General features: G+C 41.9%; 1 protein-coding gene across 9 annotated transcripts in view; it reads left to right on the forward strand.

Annotated features, from left to right (window-relative positions):
* SEMA6D (semaphorin 6D) overlaps positions 1–27,227 on the forward strand; it is a 326,428-nt gene that overhangs the window by 30,825 nt on the left and 268,376 nt on the right. For 8 of the 9 annotated variants that reach the window (XM_075007257.1, XM_075007267.1, XM_075007265.1 and 5 more), the window contains one exon: positions 23,749–23,869. The exons of the other annotated variant lie outside the window; for it this stretch is intronic. The gene's annotated coding sequence lies outside the window, so the exon portion shown is untranslated. The remainder of the gene's footprint in view (positions 1–23,748; positions 23,870–27,227) is intronic. 9 annotated transcript variants of the gene reach the window in all.

Genomic DNA, 27,227 nt, shown 5'->3' on the forward strand with positions numbered 1-27,227 from the left:
ATCTGCACACCGAAGCACTGATATAATGAAACCAATTAAACACTTAAACTTGTGCAAACCTGCATGTGGACTCCCTTTTATATGGGAATATGATATATTATATATGTCCTATCGATTTGATTTGTACCATTAAATGTGCTGATAAAGTTGGGTTAAACCTAATAACTGTGTTCAAAGAGGATTTTATACCACTTTAAATATATTTAGGTTTAAAAATGCACATTTTAGCTTGGCCTATGCAAAAGTTGTCCTGGTTTAATTAGAGGTGCTTTGAGCATTTATGTGTGTGAGGGATGTAAAACTGTTAACTGGTAAGCATGAGGCTTTCTGGTATGTTAACTGGCCCTTCCTGGTGAGCTCTTTCGGGCTGGAACAGCCCCATCTGTGGAGGGGCCTGTGAGCTGAGCGGTGGGACCTCACAGCTCGCACTGGGCTGGGCAGCAGATCCCTGCAGCAGGCCTTAAATTAGTCAGTTAACCAGTTAAACGTTAGCATAGGGCAGGAAAATATGGTGCACCAAATGGACAGACATAGCCTGCCACCATCTTGTGGCAGGTTCTCTGCCTGCTACCTACCATGTGCCATTCAAAGCAGACAGATTCACGACCATGTGCATTTCTAGATTCTGTGTGCCCAGTTTCTGGCCAATGGGACCAGCCTGGGCACTGCTTGTGGCACAGGCAGTGCACGGAGGGCCCACCAAGGGACATATGATGTGCAGAGATGCACGTGGTGCCTATCTATCTCATAGAGCTGGAAAGGGCCTTGAGAGGTCATTCAGTCCAGTCCCGTGCCCTCACAGCAGGACCTATCATCATCCCTGACAGTTTTTTTTTTTTTTTTTAAATCTCTTTGTTCCAGATCCCTAAACGGCCCCCTCAAGGAGTGAGCTCACAACCCTGGGTTTAGCAGGCTAATGCTCAAACCACTGAGCTGTCCCTTCCCACCCAACATGCCCACAGCTGTCCACTTTGAGTGGCATGTAGAGGTTCAGCAGGTAGGGAGTCTGCCCAAGGATTGTGCTAGGCTACTGCCTGGGAGCCATCTAAATTAATTGGCTCCTGGCCAGAGCCTGCTCTTGGTACACCCTCCTGCCCCCCCTCCCCGACATACACCCCTTACTTCCTTCCCCAAGTCACAATCCAAACCCAGAGCATGCCTGCTCCTGAATTCCTCCTTCAGGTCATAACACCCTCCTTCACCCAAACTTCCTCCCAAACCCCATGCCCCTTCCTCCACCCCAGTATCCTACCCAGAAATCCCTTCTGCATCCAACTTCTACCCTAGACCCCATCCGTAATATAAAAGAGTGCAGTCTTTGATCACTTTTTACATTCTTGGAATGACCCTTATGACAGGTTCAATCACAAGAGTCCCCTTGGAACTGTTATATGGTGTGCTAGTCGTGCCACTGAACCCACCTACCTACCCTTGATGGCATCTCACCACTCTATCCTGCTTTGCCAATAGCTCTGGTCTCCCTCTGATAAGGCACAGAGTTGGGGTACCAGCTCCACAGCAGAGCAAAACAGTCACTGAACCAGCTTTGCTCTGGGAGGACTCAGCTACACGTCCATGGACAGCACCCAGGAACATAGTCTCATTGAGGACCAAAAGCCGAAATATGTTCATCTTACTCAGTATATAATTTTACATAGAGGAGGCTCATGTCAAAGAGAGAGAGAGATGCGCAGTGATTGCTCTCACCCCATGGTAACATTATTTACACTGCGATTGGCAATAAAATTAACTATGAAAAGAAGGATTTACATGATTGCAAGTGAAAACAGACAGATCTAATAAGTTATTAACCAAAATAAACTAAATATACCAATTTATTCTAATGCACTATAACTTGTTACATGCCAATCCTTACCCTGACAGTAGTTCTAATCATCTCTTTCACAAGCTAGACAGACTTTTGCTTGAGTCCTACTTTCTACCTCTTCAATCTTAGATGTTTCCTGCAGACATCTTGGGCACTAAGTATATGTGTGGCAGGAGTGTGGCGGGTCCCCCTGGCATGAGACAGCCAGTCTTATTCTTAGGTTTCCCACCTTTATACCCCTTTTGCACATGGCAGGAATTCTTTGTGTTCAATTCAGACTTTTCTGACCTTGGCTACATCTACACTAGCCCAAAACTTTGAAATGGCTGTGCAAATGGCCATTTTGAAGATTACTAATGAAGTGCTGAAATACATATTCAGCACCTCATTAGCATGCGGGTGGCCGTGGCACTTCGAAATCCCCTTATTCCTATCTGCTGACTTACAAATTCGGGGTGTTTGTAACTTTAAAATGTCATATGATGCATTTTGCCTAAAGTATTTTAGTGTCTTCAGCAGATAGGAATAAGGGGATTTCCAAGTTCCCAGGGTCGCTTTGAAAAGGACCCCCGTCTGGACAAGCCGCACAGCAACGAGCCATGGTAGTTTCGAAGTTCCTGGGGTCCTTTCAAAAGGGACCCCCGTCTGGATGAGCCGTGGCAATTTCAAAGTGCCGTGGCTGCCCGCATACTAATGAGGTGCTGAATATGTATTTCAGCACTTCATTAGTAATCTTCGAAATGGCCAGAAGTTTTGGGCTAGTGTAGACATGGCCCTTAAGTGGAAAAGTGCAAGATAGAAAATGAGGTCTGGCATCAGGTGGCTTGGCCACATCTTTGTAGGACCAGTCACAATTTGGGCTTGCAGGGTAAACAATCCCATTTATATATCGTTTGCTTGAGCACTGGGCTATAATGTCTCTGGAGTATTACTAACGGTCTTGATTGCTCATGTAGAATTATAAACAGATACAAACTTCATATTTCTAATTTTACATTCAAGAATGATACATGCAGAGAAATAAAATATACAAATTTGGGTGGTTTGTAACTTTAAAATGTCATATGATGCATTTTGCCTAAAGTGTCTTAGTGTCTTTGAGTAAGTCATATTCATAAGCCAATTTTCATAAAGTCTGGGGAGGCCCATGACCAGTGTTCCCTGTAAACAGAGCACTTGTGTGGCCTCCCAGCAGAAATTCAGGTGAAACCCAGCTGATTAGCAGAGTACCCACAGCACACACAGCCAGCAGCATACATTTCCACTGGTGGTGCACATGCCTTGGTGCACATAACAAAATTTATTTTGCCCATGGATGGAAAAAATTAGAGAGAACCCTGCTCATGACATTCTGCCACTAAAAGTTATTACTGACCTCTGCACCATCATTTAACCTGTTAACTGTTTTAACATCCCAACACTGTGTGTGTGCACGTGTGTGCACGCGCGCATGCACATGTAAGCATGGGCTTTTTAAGAGTTGCAACACAATGTGGTCATTCTCATATTGGTTTAAATCTGTCTTATATGGGTTTAGCTTGCTCCAGTAAACTTACAGGTGCAAGCAAAACTGGTACAATCTCTTTCAACCCAATATAAGTGTGTCCCTGTGGGTTTGTACCAGTTTAGCTAATTTTACTGAAACCATGCAACTGTAGAGACAAACTCTTACTTTATACTGAAGCCATTTGTGTATAGGCAAGACATTATATTAATTTTACATCAGTGTAAGTCCATTTGATTGCAGCGAGACTACTCCTGCTTTAGAGTGGGACGACCTTTACCAGACATGCTTTCATTTCTCAGGTTTCACAGTCACCAGTTTACTTCTGCCAATCCCCTCAAAAATGCATTTACAATTCCTGAAGAACCATTGTTGCGTTTTCTCCTTTGCTATTCATCTGCTGCCTCAAATGCTGTTCCCTGGACTTAACAAAAAATTTAGGACTGCTTTTGGAGCTTCTTATTTTGACTCAGTAGTCAAACAGTAAAGATACCTAGATAGATATTAATAAATGCTAAATGTGGGGGTTTCAGAAGTAGTTATTCATTGGGTACCATGATCAGGAAAACAAACTTAGGGAGCATAAGTATAATTCCCCATAGTCAGTGTACATTTAAACAATAAGCCATGACAGGGATTATATTTCAGAGGCATGAATGTACACCTGTGGTATATTGTGGCTGAAGAGAGAGCTAACTTAATGACCTAAACAGTGCAATAATCTTTTTAGAAATGCATAAACTGATATCTTAATGCAATTATAAAATGGTACTTTTAAAAAAAAAAACAAACCTAAGAGTTACAGTCCTGGATTTACTTGTGATTTTTATATGTCAGGCATCAATGGCAGCTTGTAAGAAAAGATGCATTTACATGCTGCATTCTAAAGCTATTTCCTTCATTCATATTGACACTAGCATGTAGTGAGGTCATAGCTAACAGAACCATTAAACCACAAAATGCATGTGCAACTGTCATCAGTAGTCCCAGTTCATTTTCCCTATGTACAGTATCCATAAATGACTTGTTCTTTTGGCTTTGCTTGGAGTAAATTATATGTTTGAAATTGAAAGCCGGCAGAAACCATAATGCACTACAAGCCCAATTTGTTTTTAGCATGACTATAAAAAGCTGCAGTAACAGCATATAAAGATATTTTTTAGAAGTATATACCTGATTTTTTCCAATATGAAACATCATATCAAACAATATATTCTTATGGTATTTAGTGAAAGTTGGGGTATACAAAAAGTGCAGGGTCAGACTGATTGCATCAGAAAAAAATAATAAACCATGCTTTATAGGAGAGTATTTCTTCTCCAAATTGAAATAAGTAGGTATTTTTGTCTGGGAACACAAAATGATGCCTTTAAAGAAATGTTAGTAAATTACATTCAGTGGAGAGGTGTAATGGCTTATAATTAAGTTATGTCATAAAGGAAGTCTGTTTTCTGAGTCTTCACAACTTTCTTTGGATGAAGTCCAACTTCCCTCTGGAAAACAGATATATGGGAAAGAACAGTGAGCATTTCTCTTCCTGTTTTTTCTGTGAAAAAGGTTTGTTTACTTAATTATAAAGTATGTTTTTGTTGTTCTCTTTCTGATGACAGACATGGGGGGCAGAAAACCTTGACAATATAAAACGGTTAAAAACTACTATATATACCAAATTGATGGCTACTGTATGTAAACAATTCTCAATTACATTTCATGCAAGCGTAGTTTAGCTCTTTAACAAACTGGTGAAAAACAGTAAAATCTTTCATATCCTAGGACCAGGACATTACTGGATATTCAAATATTCTGGATAATAGAGAGGTGTACCTAGCAATGCGTAACACTAAAGAAAAACAAGGTTAGATATTAAGATACATACGAAATGTATGTAGAGTACTTTATTTACCAACAGTAGTAGTGTACATTGTAAAGTTATACTGTGTTTGCTGTATTGATTTGTATTTTCTTTCACTATACTGTACTTATGGAAAATGTAACTAAAGTTTACTTATGGTTAAAATTTCATTTACTTTGAGAGTTTCGGATGATAGAATGCCGGATATGAAGGTATTTACTGTGGCTGCTTCTACACGTGCCACCTCCTGTCAGAGGTGGCATGGTAACGAGGCAATTGGAAGCAGGCTAATGAGGCGCTAATGTGCATTTTCAGCACCTCATTAGCATAATGGCAACTGCATGAATTTTGAATTGCAGACTTTGAATTGCACATTGACAGAGAAGATAGGGTCAGCTTTGAAATAAGTGCCCCACTTCGACATTCTGTTACTCCCACAAAACTAGATTGGAGTAAGGGAATGTAGAAGTGAGGCACTTATTTCAAATCTGCCCCCACCTACACTGTCAATCTGCAGTTCGAAGACTGCACTTTGAAATTCATGCAGTTGTCATTATGCTAATGAAACACTGAATATGCATATTAGCACCTAATTAGCCTGATTCGAATCACCTCATTACCAAGCTACCTCCAACAGGAGGTGGTTTATATGGAAGCAGCCTCCAGTAGTAAATCAGTGGATGGTACTGAGGCTGATCTGTGTGTGAGAGAGTGAATTAATATAGCTATTGCATCCCAAAAAGGTTCAGGATACTGAGTCCCCCGGAGGCCTTCCTGTCTTTTAAGGCTGAGACGTCTCTTTGGGAATATACAGAAGAGAGAGGGGGATTTTGAGACCAACAAAACACACAATTTTGATCTCCATTAGGGGTCCTGGCCACAGTCAAAAATGAAAAACTTGAAAGGAGACTGTAAGTTGAAAAAGAACCAACCCCACCTTTAAACAAAAGTTGTAGCTTGCTAGATTGTTTTATATTTTTATAGACAACTTTTCATTCTTACTTCTTTGTAACCATCTCTGTTTGTTTTTTATCTTTCATATAGTATCACTTAATCCATGGTCTCACTAATAAACTTGTTTTTGTTTACAGTAAACTAATAAAATGTGATGTACTGAATCTTTAGCAAAGCAGCAAACTTAGTCTTCTGGGAATGAACAGTAGTGTATTGCAGGACTTGGTCTGAATGACTGTTACCTGCTAGGTGAGGTTTGGTGTTTGTGTAAGAAGAGGACAGATTGACATGGCAAGGAACTGACACGCAAGCCATTTGCCAGCAAAACTCTCACTTGCTGAGGTAGAGAGGTAAGAGAGTTGCTGACAGCTCAGGGTCTCTCCAACAGTGTCTGACTGAATCCTACTAAGCTCTTGGCCTCAGTTACGCCTTGTGATGACATGCACAGTGTGCATCTTACATCTGTTTGACTTTTCATGCCTCCCAATTTAATTGAATCACCCATTTTTTCTTGTATTTTAAATAGGTGTACTTGATTTGCCTTCTCTTTTCAATTCATTATTCTATTTAACTTTATCATGTTCCCTCTTATTCATCTTAGTAAACATTCCCAGTCTTTTTTAAATACTACTTGCATACCTGCGATCATGTGTATCGCTGTCTCTTGAACTCTTGTTTCTATTTTTTATATTGCTGACTTATGTAATGACATATGTTTAATATTGATTCAGTCTCATTCATTTTATGTCCTAATATTTTGGTTTGCTTTATTAAAAAAAAAAAACAAAAAAAAAACTAAACATGGAGTGAAGGCTTTCATTCAGCTGCTGACAATGACACTCAGGGTCCATGTGGCTGGAATTTAGTTAGAACACAGGAAAGATGAGTCATCCATGTTACTTCTCCTAAAATGAATTTGTGTACTCTGTAGTAATTATTTTCATATTTATATTTTGTTCCAATTCAATCATAGCATAATTAGGTCAGAATTTGGACAGACCACTGATGAATAGCTAAATGCTGCAAAAGTGGTAACAGGGATTCATGCTATGATTTACTTTACACTCTTTCTATTGAATCAAGGCCTCCAGCGTTATGTGAAGGAGCGCAGAGCTGGCAAAGGGGCTCTTTTGGAAATGTAAAAATAAAGCCATTAAAAATATTGTTGTATCCTTAGCAAGAATGGAGATGCAAAACCAGTGAGAGGGCCACATATTGGTTTGGGTTGTATGCCTGCATTCCCTTACAGTTTTTCAATTGGATTCAGTGTTCTTTATCTCTTTATCAAACAGCTGTATAATGTTGTCAGTCTAGCCTACTTCATTTATGTGGTTCGGGCCTTTCATCTTTCTGTGCTGTATTAGCACAGGGGAGTACATAGTTTTGTTCGTAAAATATTTCAGGATCTTTGGGGATGAAAGCATATAAATGGAGGAATATTATTATATACTCTGAGACGTGATTAAAGCCAGCAGAAATCTGTTGCTGCAGCAATTCTCTTTCAAAGAAGGTTAGTCAAATCAGCTCCATATGAATCATAGAAAATATATTTAGGTAAAAAATATTAAAGTCCTTTTTGTACTTTCTGTGAAGTCAGAGCAGAATTTAATTACTAAAAATGAGGCCACTATGGCAAATATATGGATATAAAATTAATTTATTAAATTGGTTGAAGGCTATTAAAATTGTTCTACAATTTCAAAATCCAATCTCTCTTTTGGAAAAAACTTTCAAACCTTTATGATTTTATCAAATCTAATTAGCTACAGTCTGGAGAATAGGTTATTTGTTTATTTTTGACCAGCTCTAATTCATTTACCAGCACCTGATATTGCAGTTGCTGAAGGAGCTTATAAGGAAATCGCATATTGCTAAGGGCTTGAGTGCAACAAGATTTTTGGAATATTTTAAAATAAAGGCAATGGAAGAGAAAAAGAAGTTCCTGACGAATATGACAAAATTGTGAGCCAAGTCATCCCACATAATCCATCATAAAATGTTCCTGTATTATAATTGGACTAAATAATTTTGGCATTTCTCCATAAGGCCATTAGCTTGTTTGTTTAATTCTTATGGCATGATGCTCCCACTACTAAAATTAGTTGTCATGTTTTGTATACTATACGCATACACTAATAACATTACTTTGTATACATAATTGTTCAGGTGTCATATGTCTATATTTTCACACCAATTTATGACTATAATTTCAAATTTTTAGCCTAGTACCAAAATTCTTTTAATTAGTTCTTTTATAAATCAATAAATATTATGGCAGCCATATCAAATTTATAAAATTCTCACATATAAAAATATTTTTGTATTGCTAAACAATCCATGGTGTCAGTCTTGACCCCAGGTTACCACAAAGTGCAGTCAGATAAGCCTCAGAAGACTACATAAACTGATTGTGTACTGAACTGACAAATCTTGAGGAAGGTTGGATACATGTGCAGATGTAGAGGGAAAAAAGCCTCATACTTATGTCACAGATGATTACTCCTTTTTGGTCAGGAGTCACCCATGTACCTCAATTCTCCCTCTACCTCTCTGTGGGAGTTGTGGAAGTTATTGTTCTAAAGGGGTTGGATTTATAAAAGAACTAATTAAAAGAATTTTGGTATTAGGCTAAAAATTTGAAATTATAGTCATACGCTACATGTAATCAATAAGTGTGTTTCATCATTTTTGTCCACTGCTGAGACCCATTGAGCAACACAGCAAAGTTTTAACTTCTCTGCATAAAGATTTGGTATGAGCTAGTGAAGAGGCACATTTACAGAATAACGGACATGAATGTAAAGAGGCTGAAGTTGCTGTTGTAGGTCTGGTAATTATCAGCGCAAGGTGCTAGATACAGTGCATTTCATGTCCTGCTAGGAAGGAAATTATGCAGCAAATATTTAAGTAGTTACCAAAGGTAGTGGGTCAGATTAATCACAGACACAAGCAAGTCCATTGGCAGGACTCAGTGGAGCTAAACATGCTGACAACAGTGTTTACTAAGATTTAGTGTTATCTGTGAAAGTGATTTTTATTCTTATTTAGTGCTGGGTAGTGTCATTAGGATCTACTGGGTATAAAAAGCGCTATTATGGTGCATTGCTCTGGGAGGTAAATTGTGACTGCAGACACCACAGCATCTCTTCCAGCTATTCCAGAGAAGGAAGGTCTGTGTATATGCTGCCTAGTATGCCAGTGCAACTCCTGAGGAAATTGTGCATCACTGCATGTGTTTTTCTGCTTTCTAGTGGAAAAAATGCCTCCTGATAGGAAGCAAAGGGAAGCTGCCAGAGCAGTCTCATGCCCTGCCCCAGCCAGTTGATTGAGGTGCCTGGAGCAGACAGTATAGATGTAAATAATTGCCAGATGGGGTGGGGGAAAACAGATTTCACAGGGCCCTGGGCAATTGGGAGAGGGTGGTGAAGAGGCTTGGCTGTGGGCCCCTACAAGGGGTGGGGCCTTGGGTGGAAGGCACAGGGATAGGGGCAGCCAGCTCTCGGCGCTGCCCAGACCATGCCATGCAGGGCTCAAGTGGCAATTGAAAGGTTCCAGAGCTCTGGTTGTTGCTGCTGTGGTAGTGGCAGTGTTGGCCTGGAGCATCGGGCTTTTTTAAATCACTGAGCCCCAGGGCAAATGCTTCCTTTGCACTCTCCCTCCCTCGTTGGTGGCCCTGATCGATGCTGAAAGTAGCCAGTAGAGATGTAAAGCCCCTGGGCTGTGCAGTTATGCGTGTGTGTGTGAGAGAGAGAGAGACATACACACTGACCTTTCGCTACTGCAGCACTCTTGGCATGGACAGGCAGGGCTTTGGGGTGTGTCTGAAGAGCAAGATGTGGGTCAGGCTCTGTTGCATCCTGCCTGCTTAGTGAATTGTTTCCATTTTCTTTGTGCATTCCTGCAAGCGTGTAAAACAAGCATGAAAGTCCTAAGGCACCTTTCTTTGCTGGAGTGGTGTGAAGGACAGAATGGCCTTATAAATACTTCATGTGCTTTAGTGATTAGAACTGTTCTAATTTTTTTGGACTAAAATAATTTCCTCTCCTGTAAAAATTGCTCCATGAACTATTTGCTTCTAACCTTTACTGGAGATTGTCTGTAGCCAATATAAATTGTGAGTTTGATTCCCAGCCTTCACTTGCTTGTCAGTTACCTATGATGTAGCACTGACTATATGGTTGCATACATTTGTTGACTAGAAATAAAGGGTCAAACCTAGCTACATTGCTCTTAGGCAAGGTAGTTTGGAGATTTTTCTTAAATACTTTCCACTCCTACTATCCATCCATTGTGTTGTAGTTCAGACAACTTACCAAATTGAAACCAGAGTGATTATATTGCATTATGTTGACAAACAAAATATGCAGAATTTTAAAATATTGGGGCATAGCATTTTTTCCCCAGGAATACTCTGTACTTTTGCTGCTATATGCATTGAGAGAGGCAGAATCTTAAGGGCCCTTTGACTCCCAGTTGTCCCCCATATACCTGTGGTAAGTGGGGAATGTAACACTTCTCTGTTTCCTCTCTCTCTGTGATATCAGCAGTCAGCGTAAGCGAGGGAATAAAGAATTGGTAAGTGAGCTGAAATTCAGCCCCTAATGGTTTTTTCTTTAATTTGGTTTTACAGTGATGTGGGTCTGAATGAAAGAAATGTAAATTCAACTCATTGTTAAATGGAAAGAAAAAAATCTTGGTTGCACATTGTAAAATATCTACGGGGCAGATGGGAGGAGGAATGTCTTTTACCTTAATACAGATTAGGTTGCCCAATTTTTTCATGCTATGTGGATTATCTGCTTCCTCAAAAAAGTGATATCATTTTGGTGCTTTAATGAGCAATATGTCTGCCTAAATAGACGTTTTTTGACAAATGCAAGTATTTGAAGGAGTAATTCCTATTTTGACTAGACAACTATGTGGTGGATCTGCTTGAGCAGTAATGAAGCTATGATGACATGGACAGTGGCAAAGGCTAGCCAGTCAAGTATTGTCCCATCCAATGCCTTGGGTACACACTTGGGCATGAGTCTGGTAACAGACCTTGCTGGGCCCTGTGCAATGAGGGGGAAGGTTTTGCCCCTCAGGCAGAAGTGGCGGGGATACTGGCAGCTAGCCCTGTCTGGCACCTGTATGGTGCTACCCACATCTCCAGCACCACCTCTGCTGGCGCAGTAGTAGTGGTGGTGGCCCGGAGCCTTGAGTTTTTCTGAATTATTGGGCCCTTTGCCTCTCCCTGTTGGCAGCCCTGCTTGGTTAACTAGCTTGAGCTACCACTTTTGCTCTTTTTAGGTACACGTTTGAATAGTTCGTATATATTTTGCCTATCTGAGCTAAAAATTATATCTCCAAGCTCTCACTGTAGATGTAGCCCTACGATTGCTAACATTGCTTTAAGAAACTGGTGGTGACCAATAGAATGGCAGAACTTGAGCGTATGCAAAATAACTTAAATTATTTACCCTGGAGAAGACTGTGAGAAATGTCCAGAGGTATCTTACATATTATTTTTTAAAATAATGGAATTTAAACAGAAAATGTATCTGAAAGATTTAGCACTGTGAAAGTGGCTAATAAAAATCAGGAAATTTTAGAGTTAACACTGCTGTCCTTTTCACATATGCCACTGTTGGTAGTGATTTGTGTTATTTTCCTTATCAGCGGAACATACTTTGTGTTTTATATCAAAAATAGAATATGGTTCCCAAATTGTTATAGCAATTACTCCCTTTATCACTCTCTGTTTTAGACTTTGCTTCAGGTACTTTTAAATGAGAATTCCTGAATTCTTGAAATTAGACCACTGGTTATTAGACATGATATTTCAGATCTCACACTGGGAACAACTCCTTTTCATATTGCATTTGTGATAGGCAGTTTCTTGGATGAGTAATAGAATGGCCTTGAATGAATTCATAAAGGCTTTTGCCTTAGGGAGAAAAACTAGTTTAGGAAGATGGCTCTGAATATGATCCTTTCTTTGCTGACATTACTTTTTAAACTTTTCTTCCACAGTCTGTGGCAATGTGTATTAAATAAATGATAAACATTGTTTCACACAACCATTTGAGCCACTATGGATACTTTACCGATAGCTGAGAGGTTAATATCTATGAAAAATTTACATGTTCTAGGAGGTGATTTTTCTTGCCTCTCCCCTTCCTGTCCCCCACACTCCCATTTTTTCAAATGACTAATATTCTGTGGAGGAATCCAATCCAATCCAAGGGTGGGAAACCTGCCACTTTTAAAAGTGGCTTCAGTTCTATGCCTTGAAATTCAAACATGGAAACGTCTACAAACTTGGAAATGGAAAAAGTAAAACTACCTGAGCTGGATGTTCTTTGATATAGATAATGTATTGACTAGTTGATCTAAGTCCCAATGAGAAACTGCTGTAACACTTTAAGACTATTCACCTTTGATAAGCCTATAAAAGAATGTAATCAATAACATTTTTCTTAAACAAAAATCCATTCTCACCTTATATTTTAGTATAAGTTAATGCATTTTTTAATGGAAGAAGTAACTTTTCACAGATGAAACATTCAGAAGAAACACCAAGAGCATTGTCATAATTTTAGGACTCATCCTTTAACTTGAAATTCCAAGAGATGAGCAATCAGAAAGATCACCTGGAGAAAATGTGTTTTCACTTTTCTATGCTAGTGTCAGTGGGATTTTTGCACGTATAGGCAGAGCAGAATATCAAAGCTGAAATCTCCCATCTGGATCTAAGAAAATTTTATCCTCATTATTGTTGCTGTTTTTCACATTTTCCATGTTAAATATTTTTCTTTTAATCTTCTGTTTCTAAAGCTGTTTGCTAAATTTAACAAAAGCAAGAAGGGTTTACAGGGAGTAAATAATATAACATGTTGTGCCCCCGTGCAATGTAATTAGGCCAGCCTACCCCCCCACAGCATTAATACAGCTTCAGCAGCAAAAGTAGTCTTCCACAGACCTTGCTAAAACATCTGAAGTGGATTACATATAGTAACGCAGAAACTACTGCTGTCAGTGTAGAAAGCATCTGCACTATGAAGAGGGAACTTAGCCTCTGTAATGTAGATACACCCTGGCATACCATCAAAAAGAGGTAGGATACTATCAAAAGAGAAATAATGAGGACCGGGTAATCTGTGCAGCCCGTCTGCAGCAGCCCAGCCCAGGAATGCCACAAGTAGAGGCACTCCAGCTTGGATGAACAGCTCCTCTCCGCAGTGGTCCCAGGTGTGGCATGGGCAGAATGTTGAATTTTGCTCCAGCCCCAATTAAGCATTACCGGTAAGTTTTTTGTTCTACTGGTTAACCAGTTAATCATTAACATCTCTAGTTACAACGTACAAGGGCTAGTCTACCATAGAAAGTTAGGTCAACATGGCCACATCACTCCGGTGAGAAAAATTATATCCTTGGGATGCGTATGACAACCTGAGCACCAGTTTATATAATGCTAGGATGGCAAAGAATTCTGTCACATCTCAGGAAGATGGATTTATCATAGTGACAGAAGAATCTCTACTCTAGGCAATATCCTGTGTACCATCATGGGAAGAAAAGGCAGATTAGTTAAGAGGTCTTTTAATCAAGTGAAGAAAAACCTAACAAGATCAAAAGGCTGCAAACTGAAGCTAGACAAATGCAAATTGGGAATAATTTGTGTGTTTCTAAAGCTGAGGGTGATTTAGACTTTGGAACAAGGGGAAGTTGTGGATTCTTCCTCTTTTGTCATCTTAGACTGGATGCATTTCTGGATATGTTTTATCCAGACATAAATTACTGGGATTAGTATAGGAGTTAACTGTGTGAAATTTAATGGACTGTAATGTTCAGGAGGGTGAATTAGATCAGCAGTTCTCAAACTGTGAGTCAGGACTCCAATGTGGATCGTGACGCAGTTTTAATAGAGTCACTAGGCTGGCTTAGTCTTGCTGGGAGCCGTGGTCAAAACCCACGCCTGAGGCTGAAGGCATTGGCCTTTGGCTTTGGTCCCCCGCACTTGGGGCAATTGGGCTTTGCCTTTGACCTCCTCTCCCTAGAAGGCAGGGCTTGGGCAAGCTCAGGCTTTAATTTGCCCTTCTGGGCTCCAGAGTCATTTTTGTTGTCGGAAGGTGATAGCAGTGGAGTGAAATTTCAGAGCCCCTGAACAAGATGAACTTGGCCGTTTTGTCCTCAAAATCTAAACACTCTGAAAACAGTTTACTTTACCTAGGGAGACAAGAGGGTCTGAGTGAGGATGGGGGGAAGGAAGAGGAATAAATGAGCCTCTTCAAATTTGGGAGACATGAGAATGGCAAACCCAGCAGATTTCCAGAGACCCAGACGCATGATTTAAGTAGCCTTAAAAGGCATGTGGAGGCTGTTTGCTTCCTCTTGGCCTTAGTTACTCAAATGATTGAGTAGCAGCATCCCTAGGAGTCAAGAGTTCCCAGACTAGAACAGACAGATGTGAAAACTTCCAGTAAGTCATCCCTTGAGAAAGATACAAGGCTAAGCTATCATTTGAAGGCACATATGGAAAATGTCACATTTCTCTGGGAAACTTTCTGTAGTTAACAGAAGCAGTTTCAAGTTAAAATGATAATCATTTGAAAAAAGAAGTACAAAACTTTCATAGTTACAGTTAATATGGGATGGAGTAAAGAACTTGATCAGTATTTTTTTCCTTCTCATTTTATGTAAAGATGATCTGGGTCCATGATCTCTGACTCTATCACTTGTACAGCCCTTCAATCAACTGAAATGCATAGGTGAGACACAAGTAAAAGTTTCTCTGATTTGATTAGGAGACCACAATCCAAGGTACTCTACTAACTTGTATAGAGAGTACCTCAGTCAGTTGAGACAATCTGATCATGTGTAACTGTCTATGAAATGTACTGGTGCGAAACTCTGACAGTTCCCCCAGGCGCTGAACAAAGCCAACTGCCAGCACAGTTCTCTGACTCTCTCCTTGCCAAATTTCCTTTACGAGTGGACTCTCAACCCAGCATGTAGAAATAATCTCAGTTCTTGTTCTGTCATACTTCCCTGCTTTATCCCACGAAATGCCTCGTGGCTCTTGATCTGTCAATTCTGGGTCACTTTCTGATACTACAATATGTGCTACCTGTAACCTTGTCCACAGTGTCTTTTTCCCTACTGCCCTTCAGAAAGACCACTGCTCTGATTGCTGTGCTTCTCCTTTGTATTTATAGTTGTCCAGCTTATTTTTTTCTTCTTTTTTAAAGGGCTCTCTTTGGTCACTTTATTTTTTTCAAAAACAAATTGAAATTTAGGTGGGGTTTGTACTGGGGTTGTTTTGATTTGAGAAATAACCAGATTTGGTCCCAATCCATTCACCAACTCAAGAGAAAAACAAGCACAAATGAAAATACAACATTTTGCAAAGCAGCTCAGCTCTCAAATATAATTACAGTATAAAGTATGATGTATTGTGCTACTCACTGGTCTTGAAAAGATGCAGCTAATTTGTATAATACCAAATTGAATAATTTTTATTTGCATGCCAGTTCCATCCACATCTGTTGCAAATTCCTATACCTACTGTTGCTAAAAATTTTCACATTAACTTGTAACACAGTAGTGTACATTGCTAGGGTCACTAGATGTCCTGTGTTTAATGGCACAGTTCCCTATTTAAGCTCTCCTACATGTCCCACCTTTTTCTTAAAAATGGGCAAATTGTCCTGTATTTTCTGTCTTTCCCCACTCCCTACCTAACTATTGGCAGGTGCCGCTGCTGCTGGCCACACCCCTGCTTGTCACTTGTCCACCAGTGGTGAGTGAAGAGGTTCAATGGCTAAAGGTGGAGGTGGATATGCAAGGCTTGTAGCAGAGCAAAGACACAGCACATGGAGGCCAGCCACTTCCACTGCTGATCCATCAGCACAGCCCCTGCTGCATGCTGGCTTTTGGCTAGAGAGACCCTTCTCACTACTCCTGGCTCCTTTTGGTCACCACTGGCCGCATCCCTTGAGTGGCAGGTGAATGCAGGCGTGTACTAGGTGGTGGCCACTGATGGTCCACCTCTGCTGCTCACCCATCAGCCCTATATATATTTTCCTTCTCACTGTCATCTCCCTGCTTTATCCCTTATCCCCTAGCTCTGGTGCTCTTCAATACCCCACCTCTCCTCCTAGGAGTGAGCAGAGAAACAGTCTCTGGTTGGCACATTCAATATACCAACAAACTGGCCTGCAGGTTACTTCCTTCTCCAACCACCTCTGGTGGGGCTAGCACACCAGGAAATCCCAAGACCCTCTGGCCCAAGAGAGGGAGTCAAGTCCTGCATGTGCCCAAGCCCCGCACAGCACTGGCATTTGGAAGCCTCTTCCTGCCTCAGTTAAGCTCTGGAGTGGCAGGGGGAAGGAGAAGCAATATCTAGCCAGTTAATGCCCTGACCCTGTAGGCAGGTTCCTTGGGCCCTGATGCATCCCTAGCACTTCACTCCTTCCTGTCTGGAGACAGGAGGTGGCTTGGTTATGTTGATGGCAAGCAAAAGCCATAGGGAAATGGGGGTGTGAAATGGGGAGGAGAGATGACCTCTGCAAAGACAGGCCAAATCATCCACCCCTGCTCACCTCCCACTGCTGGAAGAAGCTCCCCTCCCTACCTCCTGCACAGTGCCAAAAGGCTGCTGGTGGCTGCATTCTGGTGTGAACCCTGGTAGAAATGCCATCAATGTAAATTGTAAGATCTTCGGGACAGTGACCATCTATTGTGTATTTATACAGCACATGACACAATGGGGCCCAGTTTTTGGATGGCTAGTAGACACTAGTGTAATTATTAGATGTTATATAATAATACAATTAAGAATAGTAATAATGAGAGATGGGAGAGAATTTGATGCAGGAAAGTTTAGAGGATCAGTTGTTGGTTGAGCTTACACCGATAGCTGGACACACACTCTATGCAATGTTGTAACCACCTCAGTTCCAGGATATTAGAGACAAGGTAGGTGAGATAATATCTATTATTGGACCAACCTCCACTGATGAGAAAGACACGCTTTCAAGCTTTTATCCTCCCTCACCAACAAAAGTTGGTCCAGTAAAAGTTGTGTACATATGCACGTGCGTGCACACACACACCCATCACAGTGTGTCAAAGGCAGGTGAAAATTTTAATATAGACAGGAGATGATAGCCTGGAGTAGACAGGTAGATCTCTGAGTTATCAGCATGAGAATAATAGGTAAATGTGTTCATAGATAAGACTGCCAAGTGGCAAGGTGTGTAGGTGAGTGGTCTCAAATTCCCAGCCTGTGGAACATCCCTTGCCAGAGCAATTGCACAATGTGATCTGGGACTCCCAGTGGTGGGGAGGTGGGAGGGGGATTATTCACTAGTCTCTGCTGATCCATGATGGTACCAGCTGCGATGAGTGCTGGGGTGTGTGTGACCCTTGCTGATGTACCACCTAAGCCGTGTTCTCTGGGACAGGGTGCCAAAGGGGGAGAGTGCAGTGCAATGGTGGAAAAGGGTAGGGCTTGGGCTAGTAATAGGCACTCATCCTCCGCATGACTGGGTGTCCTAATCCAGATTGTGCTGTCACTCCTGAGAATTTGAGACTCCTGGTGTTGGGGGAAAACAACAATGAGGAACCTCATAAAATGTTGAAGAGGAAATGAGAGCACCTAAGAATGACTTTCTGCCATTGTGCTTAGGGAAGGAGGAGAGCCAAGAGAGGGCAGAATCATGGATGCTAAGGGGCAATAGTTGGAGAGGCAAGTGTGGTAAATGGTGAGAGACTGAAGCACGCTTGTATTGTGAGCAGAAAGTACAAGAGGAGGGTAAGAGATTAGATGTGTGACTAAAGAAGGGCATGGGAGTGGGCACAAGGGAGGTCAAGAAATGGCATAGAGTCATTGGGGGAAGAGGGAGATCTGAGCAGAGAAAAGCATATGAGAAAATTCTGTCTCTACCATATGGAAGAGGAGGGTGGGGAAGGTTATATTTTGTCAATTTTCTCCTTAAAGAGAGAATTGAAATTCTCTGAAAAGAGAAAAGTGGAAGCAAGAAGAGAGGAGGATTTGAGAAAGAAGTCAAAGGTAGCAAAAAATGTGGGTGTTGTAGAAGTGATTCAGTTAGTATGTGCTCGTGCACACTTGCATAGCTAGGGAAATAGCAGAAGAGGAGAAGGAAAGAACAAATCTGAAGTGGAAGTAGTTAGCCTGATCATGGGATTTCCCACTAGGGATGGTTCACAATGGAAGAGTAGGCATAGAGAAAGTAGATGCTGGAAGTGAATCAAGGGTGGATGTCCATTGAAAAAGGATAGGGGGCAAAAGTGTCAAGTTGGAGAAGAATGAAGCATGAAGAAGAAAAACACCCAGTGGAAGAAAGGTAAATGTAAGGATGGAGGAGAGGGCTGAGAATGCATGAAAAATTATCAATGCTGGTAGACTGGAAGTCATGAAAGACTTGAGTGAGGATGAGGGCATCATTTCAGGTCTTGGTGGTAGGCAGTGAGGCTGACTACATCTGGCCCCAGGACAAGGTGAGAGGAGGCCTGGATCCATATCCTGGGAAGGTGTGGGGCTGAGGGCAGTTTTACACTTAAAACTTTCCTATTTTTTCCAACTCTCCAATTTTTGCAGGAATGGTAGTACCCCAGGGTGGGTCATTGGTTCCTACGTTTAGTTGGATATATACTTATCTATGTCATAGAATTGGAAGGGACCTTCAGAGGTCATGAAGTCCAGTCCTCTGCCCTCACAGCAGGATCTGTTACCATCCTTGACAGATTTCTTTTAAAATCTGTTTGCCCCAGGTCCCTAAATGGCCCCCCTCAAGGAGTGAGCTCAGAACTCTGGGTTTAGGAGGCTAATGCTCAAACCACTGAGCTATTCCTCCACCACTTTGCACTTACCTGGGAGACTCTTTCCTTTACAGTGAGCTGGGTCAGATGATCAGCTAGGGCACAAACGTTGATTCCTCAATGCGGTAGCAAATGGAGTTTCCCAGAACATCTTTGCTACTGCTTATTGTTCAGAAACAATAAAGCTTGCCCTAAGCAGCCTGCTGTTTTATAGCTGTGTGTCTCCTGTACTATCCTTCTCTTCCAAAGGGTAAGTAATCTTAGCTCCTGCTTACTTTTTAATGTTGCTGAGGGTAGCAGAGTCTCTCAAATTTGAGTACAATCAGTGCATATCATGGAGGTGATGTTTATACTCTTAGATCCTTAGAGAAACACTAGGATTGGAATCTCTTTCCAATCCTTTGTATTAATTCGTAACCAGGGGTGAAAGTAACAAACTTCTTACAGGTAGTGTGCTATCACGGCCACTCCTGCTGTGATAAAACAGTGCCTGTAAGAAATGTAAGTGCTGGGTGGAATGCAGGGGCAGGGTTAGCAACAGAGGAATGTGGGGTGGTGATTTTAAGAGGCGGGGGAATTGGCTGAAAGGCACTGTTCCCTCTAAGGTTTTTCATCCATGAGTGGAGTTAGTTTTGCCTTATGCACTAATGCTGCATCTATACTACGAGCTAACATCCACTTTATTAAAATTCAATTTTGAACATCCTCACCTTCCTACAGGCTCCCCACAAAATTGACTTACTTCTGCCACACACAAGTACCCAAAATCAATTGTTGCGGCAGCGTATTGTGGGAACCTATCCCACAGCTCCATGAGCATTCTGGGTATTTTCACTGGTGCGGCATGGGAAAAAATGCCCTACAAGTGGCCGGGGGTATCCGACAACATCCTCCTACATTTCATTTCCCTCATTCTCCTGCCATATTAACCAAATGTCCCTTTTTCCAGGCAGAATCTGGCTTGCCTGTATAAGAGATGTGCTTTTTGTAAGTGAGGGAGGGGTAGTAAAGCAGTTAGGAAAGATTAGAGGATTCCAGGACCCTCAGGACATGCAAGGTGCCTGGCAGCATGATCAGCATGCCCTTTTATTGGTTCAGAGTTAAGTCACAGCATGTGGGGGAGGGAAAGTTCCAGACTTCATGGTGCCTTTCGGGGCATGACAATGTAGATGGCTGAAAAGAAGTTTCTCGTATCATACAAGCACAACCCCTACCCACAACCTAGCTGTGATGTGGTGCAGTGGGAGAGCAGCTGGCACCAGGCAGCACAGGAAAAAAAAGCTAGCAGAGAAAGGCATAGAATCACAGACCCCACAGCCACACTAATAGCAAAGAAAGATGTTTTTTCAGCCTCTCATACAAGCATGACTTACAGCCATGGACTTCCAGGTGCCAAATTGAAATGGTCTTCCTGTTGACTAATTCCTGTGCACCTGAGAGAAGTGGAGATGGAAGAGACCAGAGTGGAGAACTGTGTGGCATTGTGGAGCACATACGGAACATCTCCGGAGGCTAATGAATTCAATTTAAAGATGTGGCACTTCCTCACTACCCTTCAGTCGGAATTTTAGATTCAACCTGAACTCTACGCCTGTCAGGTTCTGACGATGTTATGTCAATGTTATGTCTATTTTAGCACTCCACTGTAAATTCCATTTGCTCAGTTTATGAAGACAGGCACTTGGTAAAATCGGGCTAAATGCCCTAAAATTGATATCTCATAGTGTAGACATAGTCTAATACTGATGGCAGGGAGAGCCTCAGAGAAACAGCAGAGCCAGAGATGCATAAATAATGTCCTACTTTCCTCACATGCCTGGGTAGCAGGGAGGCAGGACCCAATGTTCTGCAGTGGAAGTTGTCTTTGTGTCTTGGGGAGGGCTGCTGCCTCCTCTTGCCCCCACCCCATGACACACCTAGTGAGGATGAGATGAAGGGGACAGAAGGGTGATCCTGACAGAAACCAAATGATGATCAGACAGGTGGAATTCAACAGAGAAATCAGAGACCGCCAAGCTAAGGGAAATGTGCGTTAACAGAGGCAATCATTGTTTTTACCTGTAGGAGACAGTGAAACGTAAGTTGCAGTTAATTTCTATGTTACCAAAAATGTAAATGTAGCTTATAGAAGGGGTATATTTTATTTAGTGCACATTGGCTATATAAAATTTCTTTTTGGACCGTGTTTCTGATTGTTCATGAAACAATGACTTATTAAATTTACTTGGCAGCTGTGAGGCAAGGTAGACAAAAAAAAGCTGTGCTTGTTTTTCTTAAAGTAGCTTTTGGCGGCTCTCCATCTTTTTTTTTTTTAAACTGGCTAGACTCAGAAACAATGACTACATTTACCACCTTTGGAAACATTTAAAGCTCATTTTTAAAAACCATTTATTTCAATGAGAAATGACAAAGTCCAGTTTTTGATCTAATTCAATACAGGTTGAATGAATTAAGTCTGCTTTAATGAAGTATAGTAATAGAGAACAACTAGGCTTCTACTGATGAGTCTGGTTAAAATATCCTAAATATTTATGGAAAAAAAATATTAGTATATCTATTAGTGGATAATTCCACTTATAGAGTAAAAATATTGTCAGTGCTTTTTTGCCGGAAGGATGTTTTGAACCTGTATGGTGGCCAAACCAAATACAGTTTTTTGTTCATTTCAGGTTACTTTTATTTTGCAGCCTCTGTTTCCTTTATTCAAAATAGTTAGGAAGACTATAAACTATGGTTTATGCACAGACAATTTCAGTGATATGTTTTTCTTAATAAAGAAATTGATTTACAATATAAAAGCTTTATTATCTAGCACCCCCTGGGGACCAGAATGTTTCAAATAATCAAATTTTCTGGCTACTGGGGTGCCTTGCTGCCACTGGTCCCCATGCCGCTAGTCCTGTCCGGGCAGCACCTCAACCATCCATGCTGGTATTCCTCCAGCCCTTGTGACAATGCTGCCTCCAGAGCAGCTGGCCTCAGCCAGGTAGCGAGCCCTTACCCCTACTGCTGCTGCCATCCAGGCAACAATCCCCAACCCTGCTGCCACTGCAGCTGAGCCCTGGACCCATGGCCAGCTGGACAGCAGACCCCACTGGTGGAGCAGACACTGGTTGAGTACCAGTATCCAAATTCCAGATAACATGGTATTTGCTGTACTTTCATTTGTTTTCAATGTTACTGATCCAAAAGATTGTAACAGACTGAGAAATGCCTTTGCTTCATTCTATCTGGCTTTGATCATGATTTTGAGGTTGGCAGGCTTATTGAGGTGAATTTCTGCATCATAACCATGTCTGTAGTCACAGTTGCTGGTCTCCATCTTGATGGCACAGTTAGCAAGAACAGATAAAGATACCTCCTTTGCCAGCATATGTAGAACTACTGTCATACGGGTACAGCCAGTCTTTTACAGCACCTATTCAAACTTTTTCCTTTCTTTTGTTGCTTTCCTTCTCTTTCTACAGGGAACTATAATGCAGGTTAACTCTTTCATTGCCTTTCCGTTCATCATAAGTCCTTATATTAAGAATTTGTTTCAACTCCGTATAATTTCTATGCTTTACACACTGTGGTCCACCTGTCCTTTATGGTAGAGTACATAGTGCCATCCACATGCTAATTCCTGGGATGTGGTTTTTTTTTTTGTTTTTTTTTTTTTTTACTGTAGTACCAAGCATTAAGGGAAAAGTACTGGAGGTTATTTTGTTTATCTACATAGTTCAACCGCGTCATTTTAATGCAGAAAATATAAAGAGACTTTCGTCCATTGTAATTGACTGTTATAGAATGTCTACTTTTTACTACTATCATTAAAGTACATTACAATGTTCAATAAATTTATTGACGAACAAATACAATGAACTAATACCTATAGTAAAGATGGTGCTTTAATATTGCATAAAGCATACATTGTAAGGCAGAAAAACTTCCTTGTGCGCATGGGCTGCTATATATTCTGTTATGTCAGTAATGCTAATAGTCAAAATAGAAAGCTATGAGTGCAGCATTTTTTGTTTCCATTCCAACATTCTTAACAACCTTTTTGGGTTGAAGTAAGGATAATATTTGAGAGGTTTGGAAGATTTGAAAAAACAAACGCTTTGGTTTTGAAATCTCTGTGTTGTCATTGCATTTATTTTTTTAAATGCTTAAATAAATCATAATTGACTAATGGCGCTCTAAATAATATTGAATTTTGTCTTCAGACTGCAATTTAATTTGTGATAAATTGTGACACTTTGGGCAGAATGAAGCAGCAACTGCTTATCAGAGATGAAAACTGATGATTTGGCACTCAGCAGATCCTTTGTGGTCATCATGACTGCTATCTGCAGAATCGTTGATTTCATTCAAGGTCTGTTCCATTTGTTTGGCAGAAAGACCTATTTCCAAGCAGTCTTGAGGATGAGTTCAGTATTATATTTCTGACAGCTTGAATTTCCCACTCATCAGCTGCTAACTTGTCAGAGCTGAGATGACCTGTAACAGCTGATGGTGGGCACAATTTAAAGATTTGGGGCATTGCCTCTGGTCCCTTTCCTACCCTTTGTGCCTTCCACATCTGCTCTAAGCTGGCACTACTATGCCTCCACCCTGCCCTCATAGTTCTTTCCTCAGTCACTTCTCCTATTGCTTCTCTTCTGGACCACAGCAGACATTTACAGCTGCACAGATCTTTATGGCGATGGGTGAGGAAGGGACAGGACTCAGCTCAGAGAGTTTCGCCATCCTCCCCTGACAGAGCTGGGCTGACAATCCCATCTCTCTTCTTTGCTGCAGGTGCCTCCTAGCAGGAGGACTAGGTGTGGGAACCTTTCCCAGGCATCTCTCCCTGAGTGTGCTCGGCCAGACTCCCACTCTCTCAGAAGTCCGCAAGGGGCACACACTGCTTCTTTTCCAGGTAAAGTGAGAGCTGAAAAACAGTCCTTTAGTTCCAGCTTGCAATGGATTTTTTATAAAGTCACATAAGCATTGTTTACAGTTGCGTAACATATGATGAACATTTCTTTTGGTGTTTCTCCAAGTCATAAGAGGAGGGCTGGATAAAATATGGCCCTCCATGATACCCTGGACCACCAATGTTCTGTGAACCAGCAGGACCCTCAGGGAGGCTCCCACATGCTGAGAGCAACAAGCTGCTGGGGCCAGTATGTGCCTTTCTGCACTGTGATTCCCCCAGGCAGGAGCAGGAGCTTTATGCACTGTCTCTATCCTCAGCACAATCCTTGCTGCTCCCATTGGCTGGTTTCTGGCCAATGGGAACTACCAGGACACTGCTTACAAGTACAGGCAGCTCATGGAGCCTCTGACCTCACATGGCATGTGCTGTACACAGACACACATGCTATCCCCAGCAGCTGACTATTCTGAGGTAGTGTGTGGGTTGTGGCAGTCAAGGATCCTGCCTGGGGGTCCTGCGGGGCAGCTGGCTGGGAGCTGCCTAATGTAAGCACCTCACAACTAGAGCCTGCACCCCAACTCCCTGCTCCAGGTCAGAACCCCTCCTGCCCACATTACAACCTAACCCCGCCTCACCGTGCCCTAGGTCACAACCCAAACCCTTAGTGGAGGTCACAGCTTCCTCTCAGACCTTGTACCCACCCCTCCTCCAGGTCAGAATCCTTCCCAGTACCCATACCCTCTCCCAGGTCCCACACTTCCTCCTGTATCCCTACATCAGGTCACAACCCCCTCCTTCATGCAAACTCCCTCCCTAATCCCACATCTTTTCCTGGACTCCAGTCCCCTACTCCAACCTCTCTCTTGCACCCAACCTCCATCCCAGACCCCTCACCGCCATTAATATCATAGAAAAGCGTAGCCGTGACCACTTACCAAACTACCCCATCAAAAATTATTGGCCCTGCATTGTAGACTGACCTTCACTTTTCTCCATAGCTGACTCTTTGTATAATTTTATATGTTCCTTCTTACCAATTGCTAAAGGTTTGGATATTGACTATAACTCTATTGTATGGTTTCATTATTCTACTTTCAATCCTGCTTTAATAATTCTTCATTTAATACAATAGGTTTGGGTTCATTTACAAGTTCGTTATTCTTGCCTTACATAATTATAGGAATTTACTACCAAACCATGCAAATCAATTCCTCTGCCTTTTACCATGATAATGGAAAAGCGAACAATATGTTAATACATTATCAAAATGTAATTGTCCCTGGTAAATAAGCAAGTGGAATTTTTAGGATACTGATTGTCTAAACTTAAAAAGTTACAATAATCACTGATATTTATATGCTGCTTTTCATCTTAGAAATACTGTGGTACTAGGTACAGACAACTAAGAATTTGTTTGAAAGGAAATTCTAGACAGAGTTGGCTACTACAGTGAATTCTGAAATAATCCAGATGATGATCACTGTGTGTTTTATTTTTCATTCCCTAAGACTTGCTCCTGCACACACAGGTTTCTTAATTTGATTTAATGAGACTAAAGATACTCCAATACAGTCTTCCCCCACCTTACAAGGGTAATTCTTTCCTGAAAATCCCCTCTGAGGGCGAATCCTCGTAAGTCGAAAACGTAATTACCATTAATTTCAATGGGAAAAAATTTTATGCGTTCCTGAGCCCCAAAATGTATACCCATTTATGCTAAAACAACACCAAATCCTATTAAATCTGGTGCAAGGGGGTGGGCAGGGCAGAGCAGGGCATGGGGAGGCAGCCCGGCCTGAGTGCAGCTTAGGTTAAGTGGGGAGTGGGCACTGCCAGGGGCTGGCTGCATGGGGAGCTAGGCAGGCACAGGGGGCCCCTGGCTGGTGACGGGAGATGCCTCTCTCGTGTGGGGCTGTGTGGTGGAGAGGCCCCCCTGGCGGCAGCCAAAGTGGCAGCGGCTGGCAAGCCAGGTGCTAAATGGGAGGGGGCACCACAGACGGCGAGTGGCGCCCAAGGCACAGCTGCGCAGGGCGGGCAAATCGGTCCTCGTAAATGCAAAGAAATGCTTTGTAAGCTGTTGTAGGGGTATTAAATGAAACTCCTTGTAAAGTCGAATTCTCGTAACTTGAATGGGCATATCTCGGGGTATGACTGTATATATGGGTTGGTAGGATCTGTTCTTAAATATTACAAAAGCTGTAATTATCATGCAGCTATCAGTAGCCCATAGTTCCTAGAAGCATTTTTCTAAAACTGTTAGTTCTCTATTCATTACAGCATAACATGTGAGCCAGGCCTGCCTTAGCAGGTGAGAAAACATATGCTAATTCAATGCCTTTTGTTTTTGACAGTTCATGTTTTACATTTGTGACACAGTGTAAAGAATGTACTGAAAGCAAATTTTCTAAGTTATTCTTGTCTTGATGGATGCCAGCTCCAAATACACAGTCTGGCCCACTGAATAATGATCTCCTAAACGGTGGGGAGCTGGGAAGCAAGTGGCAGCCTGGTTTCCGGCTGTCTTGAGCTGGTCAGTTTCCCAGGCCCCACAAGCAGAGGGGACCTGCGAACCAGGCAGCAGCTTGCCTCTCAGCTCCCCTCCCCTCACAGAGCCAGGAAACTGTCCAGGGCAACAGCCTTGGTCAGTTTCCTGGCTCCTGCTAGTGGAGGGGAGCCAGGGACAGCCTGGCTCCCCTCCACTCCTTGGAGCCAGGAAACAGACCAGGGCTGTGCTCCTGGTTAGTTCCCCAGCTCTGCAAGTGGAAGGGAGCCGGGAGCCAAGCTGCCACCTGCCACTCCTGCAGTTTCTCCACACCTATCAGGGATGGCAGCCTGACTCTCGCTGCCACCACTGACAATAGCAACTGCTGCCATGACAGCAGCAGGAAATCACTCCTGTCGGGTTGGCAGACAAGAGTCAGGTTGCTGCCCCTGACAGGAGCGGCAGTTGCGTTAACCCAAGATATGCACAACTTGGTTGCTCATATCTCAAGGGTTTACTGGATCATTGCGTTAACATAGTTTCCCTACATTTAATCTCCTCATTTCAAAAATAAATGGAAAAAATTCCCATATATAATATGAATATTTAAATTGTTCCAATGTAATGGAAACTTTTCAAATTTAAGTACATCGAGACTGACTGTACTTTACCATGCTTAAGAAAGTATCATTGATTAGTATCAAAGGACATTTCTGATTTAAAAAAGGTGTTATTTTATTGAGTATAATTACAGTTAAAGAATGTTCTATATGTTTATCTCACAACATTCCACTGAGATGTTGTGGAATGATTCCGTACTACCAATTGTCTCCCCTCACCTGACCTCCCCTTCGCCATGAAAGCTCTTTGTGCAGG

Source organism: Carettochelys insculpta, chromosome 12 (assembly GCF_033958435.1).
Source record: "Carettochelys insculpta isolate YL-2023 chromosome 12, ASM3395843v1, whole genome shotgun sequence".
Lineage (NCBI taxonomy): Eukaryota > Metazoa > Chordata > Testudines > Carettochelyidae > Carettochelys > Carettochelys insculpta.